Below are 12,084 nucleotides of genomic sequence, written 5' to 3'. Positions count from 1 at the left end.
CCAATGAATAAGCCTCGGTTTTGCTTCCTTCTTGGCCAATAGATATTTAAGTGCTGAATGATCAGTGTGAACAATGACTTTGGAACCGATGAGATAAGTTCGGAACTTATCAAGAGCATAAACAACAGCTAAGAGTTCCTTCTCGGTAGTAGCATAATTCACCTGAGCTCCATCCAAGGATTTACTTGCATAGTAAATTGCGTGCAAAACCTTATCTTTCCGTTGACCGAGAACAGCTCCAATAGAATAATCACTCGCATCACACATGATCTCAAATGGAAGATTCCAATCTGGAGGTTGTATAATCGGTGCACTTATCAAAGCCTATTTGATCCTGTAAAAAGACTCCAAAAAAGCATCAGTAAAATCAATTGTGGCATCCTTAACCAACAATTGAGTTAGGGGTTTTGCAATTTTTTAAAAATCTTTAATAAAACGTCGATAAAACCCCGCATGACTCAAGAAACTCCTAACTCCCTTAACATTAACAGGAGGAGGAAGTTTCTCGATCACCTCAATTTTTGCTCTATCAACCTGGATGCCATGTTCAGAAATAAGATGACCAAGTACCACTCCTTCAGTGACCATGAAGTGGCACTTTTCCCAATTTATAACCAAATTGACCTCTTCACATCTTTTAAGCACTTCTGAAAGATTATGCAAACACACATCAAAATCAGAACCATAAACACTGAAATCATCCATAAATACTTCCATAATAGACTCAATGAAATCAAAAAATATGGATGTCATGCAACGTTGAAAAGTAGCAGGCGCATTGCACAGTCCAAAAGGCACCCTTCGATATGCGAAAGTACCATATGGACATGTGAATGTAGTCTTTTCCTGATCATCAGGGTGTATAGGGATCTTGAAGAACCCTGAATACCCATCTAGATAGCAAAAGAACTTATGTTTAGCAAGTCTTTCAAGCATTTGATCAATGAATAGGATAGGATAATGATCCTTTTTGGTGGCAATGTTTAACCTACGATAGTCAATACACATTCGACAGTCTGTGATAACTCTAGTGGGAATCAATTCATTTTTATCATTCTTGATTATAGTGCTCCCTCCTTTTTTAGGAACTACCTGAACCGGGCTCACCCATTTAGAATCAGAAATTGGGTAGATGATGCCCGCATCAAGTAGTTTTATCACCTCTTTTATAACTACCTCTTGCATGTTAGGGTTCAAGCGACGTTGTCCCTGTATGCAAGGCTTATGATCATCATCAAGATTAATTCTATGCATGCAAAAATCTGGGCTAATTCCCTTAAGATCATCAATACTATACCCAATAGCTTTCCTATGCATACGCAACACAACAAGCAGTTGAGAAATTTGATTATCATCAAGTTTAGAACTAACAATCGCAGGACAAGACTCATCATCATCAAGAAACACATACTTAAGACTAGATGGCAAAGGTTTTAACTCTAACTTTTTCACTTGAGGTTAATCATAAGGAGTGATAACATTTGTTACCTCACAGTTCCTCAAATTTGCCTTACCATCAAGCTCAAGAATTAGTGAATCAATTTTAGCATGTCCTTCTCCTTCGTAAGCTTCGAGCATAAGGACTGCTTCCAATGGATCATCTAGTAAAACCTGTGGTAGCTCATCTTGGACAATTGCATCAATGACATCTATCCTGCAACAAGTATTCTCAAGCATAGGGGACTTAAGAGCAGATGTTAGAGTAAAAGTACTTTTATTATCCCCTACACACAAAGTTAATGTCCCATTTTTGACATCAATAACAGCACCAGCAGTAGAGAAAAATGGTCTACCTAAAATAATGGGAATTTGACTATCCTCTTCCATGTCCAAAACCACAAAGTCTACAGGAATGTAAAATTTTCCAACTCTAACAGGCACATCCTCTAAAATACCCAAAGGATATTTTATAGAACGATCTGCCATTTGCAATGTCATTTGTGTGCATTTAAGATCTCCCATGTTTAATTTTTGAAAAATGGAGAGAGGCATAACAGAGACGCTAGCGCCTAAGTCACATAAAGCTTTGTCAATAAAAAATGCACCCAAGTGACATGGAATTGAAAAACTTCCAGGATCTTTAAGTTTAGGTGGAGACTTATTTTGTAAATTGCACTACACTCTTCAGTGAAAGCAACTGTCTCCACCTCACCAAAAGATCGTTTCTTTGTAAGAATATCCTTTAGAAACTTTGCGTATGATGGAACTTGAGAAATTAAATCAGTGAAAGGAACTGTTACCTCAAGATTTTTGACAAGTTTCATAAACTTACCAAACTGTTGGTCTACCTTTGTCTTGTTCATCCTGCTAGGGAATGGCAGATTGGGCACAAAAGGTGGAGGAGCATTAACTGTCTTCTCGGTATCATCATTCTTGCTTCCTTCAGTTCCACCCTTGTTTGTCAAATCACCAATTCCATTCACCTTATCATCATTGGAGCTTCCTGTTTCTTTCTCCTTAATCACATCATCAGCATGCATTGGAGGACCATCATATGTGAGACCATTCCTCAAAGAAATAACATTTATATTCTCCTTCGAATGAGTTGGTTGAGATGGTAGAGAACCAGGTTGCCTTGTAGTTGAAGAGCTGACTAATTGTGCAATCTGAGTCTCCATCATCATGTTGTGAGTCCTCAACTCTTTAATCTCCCTCATGTTGTCTTCTTGATTCTTTTGCATTTTAATCAATATCTTCATCACGTCGCTTGTCTGATCAGGCTGTACAGCTTGACTACCTTGATAAATTATGTTGCTGATGGGGTTTCTGAAATCCAGGAGGATTCATAGGTCCCTGAGTAGGCCTGTACTGTTGTTGCTGAGGATGCTGATATTGTTGCTGTTGATTGGGAGGAGGGAGATTTTGAGTGCTATTATTCCTGTATGAGAAATTAGGATGATCTCTCCACCCCGGATTGTAAGTGTTGGAGTACGGATTATATTGTTGCCTCTGCTGAAAAGCATTTGCCTACTCCATCTGAAAATTTTGTGCATTCTGAACATTGTACAAACAATCATTACCAAGGTGGCCTTGTGTTAGGTCCAGATATGATTGTAGAAGGGGGGGTTGAATACAATCAGTACTAAATCGTCGCGGAAGTGAATCTGATTGAATATGATTTGTTAATCAGATTTTAATAAATTAATATAACAATGTTTGAAGTCGTTATATAATTAAAATGTTTCAGTTTTAATGTCCACTAAAGTTCGTAGAATAAATTCGACAGGGTATATTCTAGATTTAGTGATTAAAACAACCGGGTTATCAAAGCACAGAAAACTGTGGATATAACGATCAAGCAAGTTACGAACAACTTGAAAGCTTTACAAATGCTTTGATTACAAAGTGAATGAACACTAAAAATGAAGGATGCAATGCCATATTTATAGGCAAAGCATTTGTACTTGTAAGACAATTGAAAGACAAGACAATTGTGAGTAGCAAAGACAAAGTAGCAAGGGCAAGACAATTTTAGATTGCCTTGCAAGCACAAGACACTGCAGAAAGACAATTTTAAGGCTAGCAAGACAATTTAACACTCGGTCAGACAATCTCCATTCGGTCAGACAATTGAGATTTGTCTTGTAAGCATTGCCTCGGTCAGACAATCAAGATTGTCTTGCTGTTCTTCATTCGGTCAGACAATTGAGATTGTCTTGCTGTTCTTCATTCGGTCAGACAATCTTAGATTGTCTGGGAAGACACAGACAATTGTCTTGCAGACAATTACAAATTCTCGGTAGGACAATCCTCTTTTGTCTTGGCAGTGGATTCTGGAACTTAGTAAGACAACTGAGATTGTCTTGTAAGTTTCATAACATTCGGTAAGACAATCTAAAGAGATTGTCTTGCCGAATCCTTTACAATTTAACAAGACAAAACAGATTGTCTTGTTGCTTAAGTGTAGGTGATTGAAATGTAATTTGTAGATTATATTTAAATAGAAAATTATCCACTTAATTAATTTAATCATATAAATTCATAAATTAAATTAATTCGAGAGTGAATTAATTTAACAAATAAATTACATAATTAATTTAATTATTTGAGAAGTGAAATAATAATCTATTAAATATTTAATCACCCATTCATCAGTAGAATTGCTTCCCGTCTTCTTTAAACATTAATAACTCCGTCTTGATCAGTCGAACGAACGAACCACCAACTCTGCTTGACTTCAAATATTTAATTTGAATAACTGATACACAGATGTACTGTCTGGTTCATCTGTATCTAGTTAAATCAAATATTCTTTGTCAGATAAACATTAAGGAATTGATTTGTTCGTTGAGTCTTCGTCTTGTAAGTACTTCTTCATTAAATGGAATCTTCTGATAAAATAAAGTATAGAAACTTTATATCTTCTGAACTCCTGGACGTGCCACAAAAGATTATTTGTGCACTGAGGCTTGAACATATTAATGAACTTCTTTCAGTGGTGTGCAGCAGCATCCTGGAATTTATCTGACATACAATTCCCATAAATCATTTGACGTTCTTCGTACGGATTCCGTTGATTTGCTATTTACTGAGCTTTCTTATCTGAGTTGAGTTGTACCTCTTTAAATACAAATAGGCTGAACATATGCCTTTCAATCTCCCCCTATTTGTTTGTTAACATAACATGCAAATTTCCTAGAGGATAACTCAACTAACAGATAAGACAAAGATTTAAACAAAGGAATGTAAATAGCAAAAGTTTATGGCTTGCATTAAACATTAAACCATATTCACAATAGATTACAAAAGGATGTTCTTTGAACATATCTAACAAAATATCCTAATCAATCTATTCACTCAGAACGAGTGACTTCTCCTTCTTCAGCATCTGAACAGTGAATAATTGGAGTAGAAGGCTCATTCTGAGTAGGCTCTTCAGCTGCAGTGGATTCTCCACGCTTCTTTCTTTCACGAGCCAATGAGAGATAATATTGAACCTCAATATCCACAGGGTCTTCGATGAAATCTGCTGGCTGAGATTGGTTGATATACTTCATCTTCCTGAAGTATTGTTGAATGTTTCTCCTTGTGCAGTAGTTTACAATCTCAGTATCAGCATCAGCTTTGGCCTTAGTAGCGAAGCCCTTGGTACGTAGAATTGTAGATACAAGAAGCAACTGACTCACATCATACTTAAGAAGATGTTGGTGGTCCAGGTAGAAGGTTCCAAATTTTCTCTCGTGAATGAACTTGACACAGTAAGGCTTTCTGACAACTTGTGGACTGTTATGAATAGCACAATCCATAAGTCTGTCACGTAGGAGTTCATTCAGATTCGAGCTGCGTCTGATCTTGTTACGAATCACCCAGATTTCAGTTAGAGATAGAAACTTGAATAAATCAATTGAAACCCTGAATGTTCCGTTTCTCTGAGTAGAAATAATGATCTCCCATTCATTGAGAAGATTCTTGACACCAATAGTTATATATTCTAACTCGAGAGCAAGAGCACGCATAAACATATCTTCATTAGGGTTAGCCTCTCTCAGGTCATAAATGAAGGATTTGAATTTACCATCATTGAAAGGTTCCCGTTGAGGTCCAGAGAGGATTTGTCTTGCAATATCCCAGCTTTCACCAACTTTCCTGGAGATATCCTCTCTCTTTTCCTTGCACTTAGCATCCCACAGTTTCTGTTTCTCCAGCTTGACCAACTCATCAGTTGTCCTCTTCTCATCCACCAGTTTCTGCAGTTCCTGAAGCTTTGCTTTGCTAGCTTCATGTTGAGCTTTAAACATCTTGACCTTTTCCATGTGCTCAGGATCTACAGACTGATCTTCATTGAAAAGAAAGCCTTCCTCGAAACGACCTTCTTCCTCAGCTTCAAAATAAGCAGAGTCAAATGCATCATCATCATCAACATCTTCAGGAATATTGTCATAATCCTGATTAGTGAAGATGTTCTCAGTTTCAGGCATTTTGCCTTTGGATTTGCTAGCTGCAGAAGAATCCTTTCCACTTGCTCCTTCTCCACCCTTATCACTCCTATCAGAATCACCACCCTTATCACTCCTGTCACCAGCACCAGCATTGCCACCAGCATTGCTGTCATCCTTATCTTTGTCACCAGCATTGCCACCAGCATTGCTGTCATCCTTATCTTTGTCATCCTTATCCTTCTCCCCCTTAGTTGAGGGATCCTCTGGAGTAGACTGAGATGTTGACGGATTGATCTTTAAGTGTTGAACAACTTGAGCCAAAGTTTGCTCCAAGTTGTCAAGCTTCGTCAGACAGAGCTCCTGAGTTGTATCAAATTTGTCCATCCTAGAGTGAATACCCTTGACATGAGCATCTAATTCCTGTTTGAGGGAAGAGAATGAAGGATCAACAACCTTTTCTTGTAGAGTCACCAACTCTCCACTTCTGAATCTTGCATTCTCAGCATTCAACCTTTCTATCTCAGCCCTGAGAGCAGCCATTTGTTCCTGTAACAGATCTGTGTTGGTGTGTGCACTCACCTCACGAACACTCAAAGATTTTTCACTATCCTCGCGTGCATGTGTTTCGCTCGGTGTTTGCCTGATTTCACTCGTAGTTTTCACACCGTCACCAGTACCTGTATAGACAACCATAGTTCCCTGAGATGGAACTGTAGGTTGTGAAGGAACAAATTGTCCTTCAGATGCCTGTGAAGGCTGATGTACTTGCAGGTTGCCAAGTATAGCCTGATCCAAAAAGAAAGAGTGATCAGAGAGTTTTTCATATGACAATTTTTGAATATCTGTGCTCTCTCTAAGTGAAGAATTAAAAGACAAAGGTTCAACTAGCGTGAGTGCTAGTTGTGTGCTTGACTCTTTACAGGATACCGCGGTCGGACGGCCAATTTCAATAAATGCATTCTGTGGAGAGAATGAATCTAGAGACTGTATATTTACCATGTCAGTGTCCAAATCCTTTTGGGAGGAAATGGATGTGGCTGCAGTTGTCTCCGGTTCTTCCACCCTTTGCTTCTTATGAGACAGAGCTGCGGGTTCTCTCAGAATAGCACTCCCACTCTGTTTCCGGGCTACCTTTCGAACAACTGGTGTATGAGTAGTGTCGGTTGATGTGTTTGACGAAGAATCAGTTGTTGAAACGAAAACGTCAGCTTGGTTATGAACCTGGGTGTTTACAGGTTCAATGCTGGGAGTCTGGAAATCAAATCCAATATCACAATCAAAATCTGCAATATCAATATTAAAGGTATCAGTGAGATTAGAAAGTACCTGAGCTACCTGTAAATCTGTCCTGAAGTCCTGTAGCTCTGGATTGATAGCAGAATCAGCAGGCAGAGGCTGAGAAGTGGATTGTGGTGGAGGAATGGTATGTGTATGTGTATGTGAAGGTGTTGGTTCAGATTGAGAGGGAAGAATGGAGGCTTGTTGGTCTGGGAAGAAGTTGTATTGTGGAGGGGATTGGTGTTGAGATTGGTGAGGAGAATTGTATGATGATTGGTGAGGTGATTGTTGTGGTGAATTGTAAGGAGGGTTGTAGGGAGAGTAATGTGAGGATTGGCTGGATGACTGATAGTCTTGAAGTAGTTGAAGTGGTTGATAGTTTTGAGGAGGTGATTGTTGTTGCGGTTGTTCTTGTGGTTGAGCTTGTTGTTGAGCTTGTTGTGGTTGATATTGTTGCTGTTGTAGTGGTTCTGGAACTTGTACAGGCTGAAAAGGAACACTGAATTGCTCGAGCATGAATGGAGTCACCACCAGTGGTACATTATCATGCTTTTTCTTGTTGACCAGCCTAGTTTGGATCTTGGCACAAGTCCTCTGAATAGGAACAACAGGAGAATCGACGTACATGTGCCTATCATCATCATTCATTTTATCATTCATAAACAACATCAGGAATCTGGGGTAGAAGCATTCAACTTTGTCATTCCTCTGAATTGATCTCTGTGAAACAGACCCCATCTTTCTGATAATCTCCCTCAGCAATATCTTCCCAAAATTGATTCGACGGTTGTAAGCTATGCTGAATCCAAAGATCTGCAGCATTGAAGATATATTGCCAAAATTCTTTCTATTTGTGGGAGCAAACACCTTGGCAAGGGTGTCAAAGAACACATCCCATTCAGCTTTCAGATTTCCCTTTGACATCTTCGGGAGAAAAATCTGACCTTGATAGTGAATATCCTGAAAGAATTGTCTCAGTTCATCCTCTGAGGGATCTGGCTCAAAATTGTCCCTTGGAAGTCCTAAGATTCGGTTCACATCATCGACAGTGATTACAATCCTCTTCCGGTTAGGTAAATCCCCTATTATCTTGTAATTCTCCAGGGTTGTAGAGTTGACATCATTTGAGTAGAAGTCAAACAGAGGTTGCAGCTTGACTTGAATATCTGCAGTCAGTGCCGTACTGACTAAACTCTGCCTCGAAAGAAATCTGACCCATGTCCGGAATCTATCAGAGCAATCATCAGGGTTGAGGCTGGCACAGTAATTAGTCTCAGCAATCACGAATTCTCCGGCCATTTTTAATAATTAAAAATTGAATTAAGCGAGAATTTTTCAAATTAAATGTGAATTCCCAAATATCTCGCAAATTTCAACTAATAATTAAACTTGATTAATTAATTAATAATTCGAAATATTTGAATAATATCGAATTAAAAGTTAATTAACCCAAATGGCACTTAGACAATTTAAACTCAACTAGATAATCATCAACCAAACCCTTAAGTCCAAATGAAACCGCTTTGCCAAACAAGTCCCAAAGTCCAAAAACCAATTTTGCTCAATAACACACGCGCCAAACAGTCCCTTAAATCGAAAAAAACCCAAAACTTCAATCAAGAACCCTAGATTTCGAAAGGTAAGAAACTCAGATTGTAAGCTTCGATTAATCAAGCAAACGGTACTTCAAAGTCAGTAAGTTCAAGAACAGGTGTAGAACCCAGAAAATCCAAAAGCACTGAGTTGAATCGGACGAAAATCGGGCAGCACTTCGTGATAAAATCGAGCAATAAACGAGTATCCAGCAAGCTACAAGGCTTGAAAACAGTTAACACAGCAAGTTTTACACACAAAACTTGAAAAAGAATGGCGATTGGGAGAGAAATCGAAGTTGGGGAAGATGAAGTTTTGCTAAGACAATCGGAGATTGTCTTGAAGGGTTGTATATATACGACTTTGTAAGACAAAAGGGGTTTAGAACTCGGGGCGACAATTTCTTGGAATTGTCTTGCCGAGCGTAGGTGAGGGGTTAGAAAGGAAGTGTATAAGACAATGTGATTGTCTTATAGATAGACTTGGTGTGACAAACTCAGTAAGACAAACGAGGTTTGTCTTACCGAAACGAAATTGAGGTGTGTAGAACAAGTCAGTTATCATTTGTCTATGCGAGTAAGACAATCGGAATTGTCTTACCGAAATGTGAGTTAACCGGTGATAAAGGAGTCTCAGTAAGACAAATTAATTGTCTTACCGAAACCAGAAAGAAACTGAGCAAGACAAACCAAAGAAATTGTCTTGCTGAGAAGAAAAGATAGATTTTTAAAGATAAAACTTTTTGTAATTAAAATAAAAATAAAAATAAAAACAATACTATATATTACACAAGTATTTTTGTAAATTTCAACTTTTAATTAAATATAAATACTTACGACTTTAACTTTAATTCAAAAAGATGAATTAACTTAAAATCAAATATTTATGCTTAATTAATTTTGAAAAATACAAAATAATTACAAATAATTATCTAAATGCTTAGGGAATAGTACAGGGGAGTGTATGAGCACTTAGAAAATTACAGACTAATATACAACCATGCATAATTACTCAGAATATTATCAGATAACATACAGAAAATCATATAAAATCTAATAATATTGATATAATTATACAGAAAATTCACATAAATATATAAAAACATATAATGCATATGAAAAATATATACAAGAGAACTATGTCATATTTAACATCCCTAACTCACAAACCAGCTTAGAGAAAGTGGATTCATCCAGTGGTTTAGTGAAGATGTCAGCAATTTGCTCAGTCGTGGGTACAAAATGTAACACCACTGTACCATTCATGACATGTTCTCGAATGAAATGATACCTGATATCAATGTGCTTGGTTCTTGAATGTTGAACCGGATTGTTGGAAATGGCTATGGCACTTGTATTATCACAAAATATGGGAATTTTGTTTACTACAACACCATAATCATTCAGTTGATTCTTGATCCACAAGATCTGAGCACAGCAGCTTCCAGCAGCTATATACTCAGCTTCAGCAGTAGAAGTAGACACGGAGTGCTGCTTCTTGCTATACCAGGAAACCAACCGACGTCCTAGAAATTGACAGCTTCCAGACGTACTCTTCCTATCAATCCTGCATCCTGCATAATCAGAATCTGTATAGCCGGTTAAGTCAAAACCAGTATTCTTAGGGTACCAAATACCTAAACCAGGTGTACCCTTAAGATATCTAAAGATTCTTTTGACGGCTATAAGATGTGATTCCTTAGGATCAGCTTGGAACCTAGCACACAAACATGTTGCAAACATGATATCTGGTCTACTTGCAGTAAGATAAAGTAGAGAGCCAATCATACCTCGATAGCTTGTGATATCAACTTTCTTACCAGATTTATCCTGGTCAAGCTTTGTGGCAGTGGCCATGGGTGTCTTTGTCGGTGAAGAATCTTCTAGATTGAACTTTCGAAGAAGATCTCTGACATACTTGGATTGGCAAATGAATATTCCATCTTCCTTTTGGCTTACTTGAAGACCAAGGAAGTAGGACAGCTCACCCATCATACTCATCTCATAGTTACTCTGCATCAACTTAGCAAATCTCTTGCACAAGTTATCGTTAGTAGAACCAAATATAATGTCATCAACATATATTTGTACAAATATCATATCCTTATCATGCAATTTGTAAAAGAGAGTTTTGTCTATGACACCCCTAGTAAAATTGTTTTCAATTAAAAACTCAGAGAGAGTGTCATACCATGTCCTTGGTGACTGCTTGAGTCCATAGACAGCTTTGAATAGGAAGTATACAAAATCAGCAAACTCTGGATTTTCAAAGCCAGGGGGCTGTTCCAGATATACTTCTTCTTCTAGCTTTTCATTCAGAAATGCACTTTTCACATCCATTTGATATACCTTGAAGTTTGAGTGTGCAGCAAATGCAAGAAATATTCTGATGGCTTCAAGACGAGCAACTGGAGCATAGGTTTCATCATAATCAATTCCTTCTTCTTGTGAATAACCTTTTGCCACCAGTCTGGCTTTGTTTCTTACAACAATGCCATCACCATCTAACTTGTTACGGAAGACCCATCTAGCTCCAATTGTAGATTTTCCTTTTGGTCTTGGAACTAGGGCCCAGACTTCTTGTCTCTCAAATTGATTAAGTTCTTCTTGCATGGCAAGAACCCAATCAGGATCAGCAAGTGCTTCTTCTATTTTCTTTGGTTCTAGTTGAGATAGAAACCCAGAGAATAGGCATTCATTTGTCGTAGCACTTCTAGTTCTAACACCAACATCAGGATCACCAATAATTAAATCAAAGGGATGATCTCTGCTCCAAATCCTTTCCCTTGGAAGATGTGTCCTTGATGATTCACCAGTATTATCATTAAGCTGAAATGTGTGACTAGTTGATCCATCAGCTCCCCCTGAGTTGTTGCCAGGTTGACTTGATGATCCACCACTGGCATTAGTGGAATCTCCAGCATCATTGCCATTTCCTCCACCATTGTCTGGATCATTATCATCGTTGTCATCTCCTGTTGCAACCTCAGGTGGTATATCATCATCTGAATCAGAGTCTGGATAGTTGTCAAACTTTAGAGACTCAGATGGATCAGCAGATTGTATACTAGGAAGTTTAGTGTCATCAAATGTAACATTGACACTAACTTTCACTGACAGAGTATCAATTATAAAAACTCTATAAGCATTATTTGTATAACCAACAAAAATTGCTTCAGAAGCCTTTGGCTCAAACTTGTTCAAGTTCTCTTCACCATCCTTGAGAACATAACACTTGGCTCCAAAGACATGAAGATGTTTGACATAAGGTTTCTTGTTGTTATACAGATGAAATGGAGTTTTCATATGATCCTTGTTGATCAAAGTTCTATTCT

This window comes from Daucus carota, chromosome 6 (assembly GCF_001625215.2).
Source record: "Daucus carota subsp. sativus chromosome 6, DH1 v3.0, whole genome shotgun sequence".
NCBI classification, from domain to species: Eukaryota; Viridiplantae; Streptophyta; class Magnoliopsida; order Apiales; family Apiaceae; genus Daucus; species Daucus carota.
Note: the sequence above shows the minus strand (reverse complement) of the source record.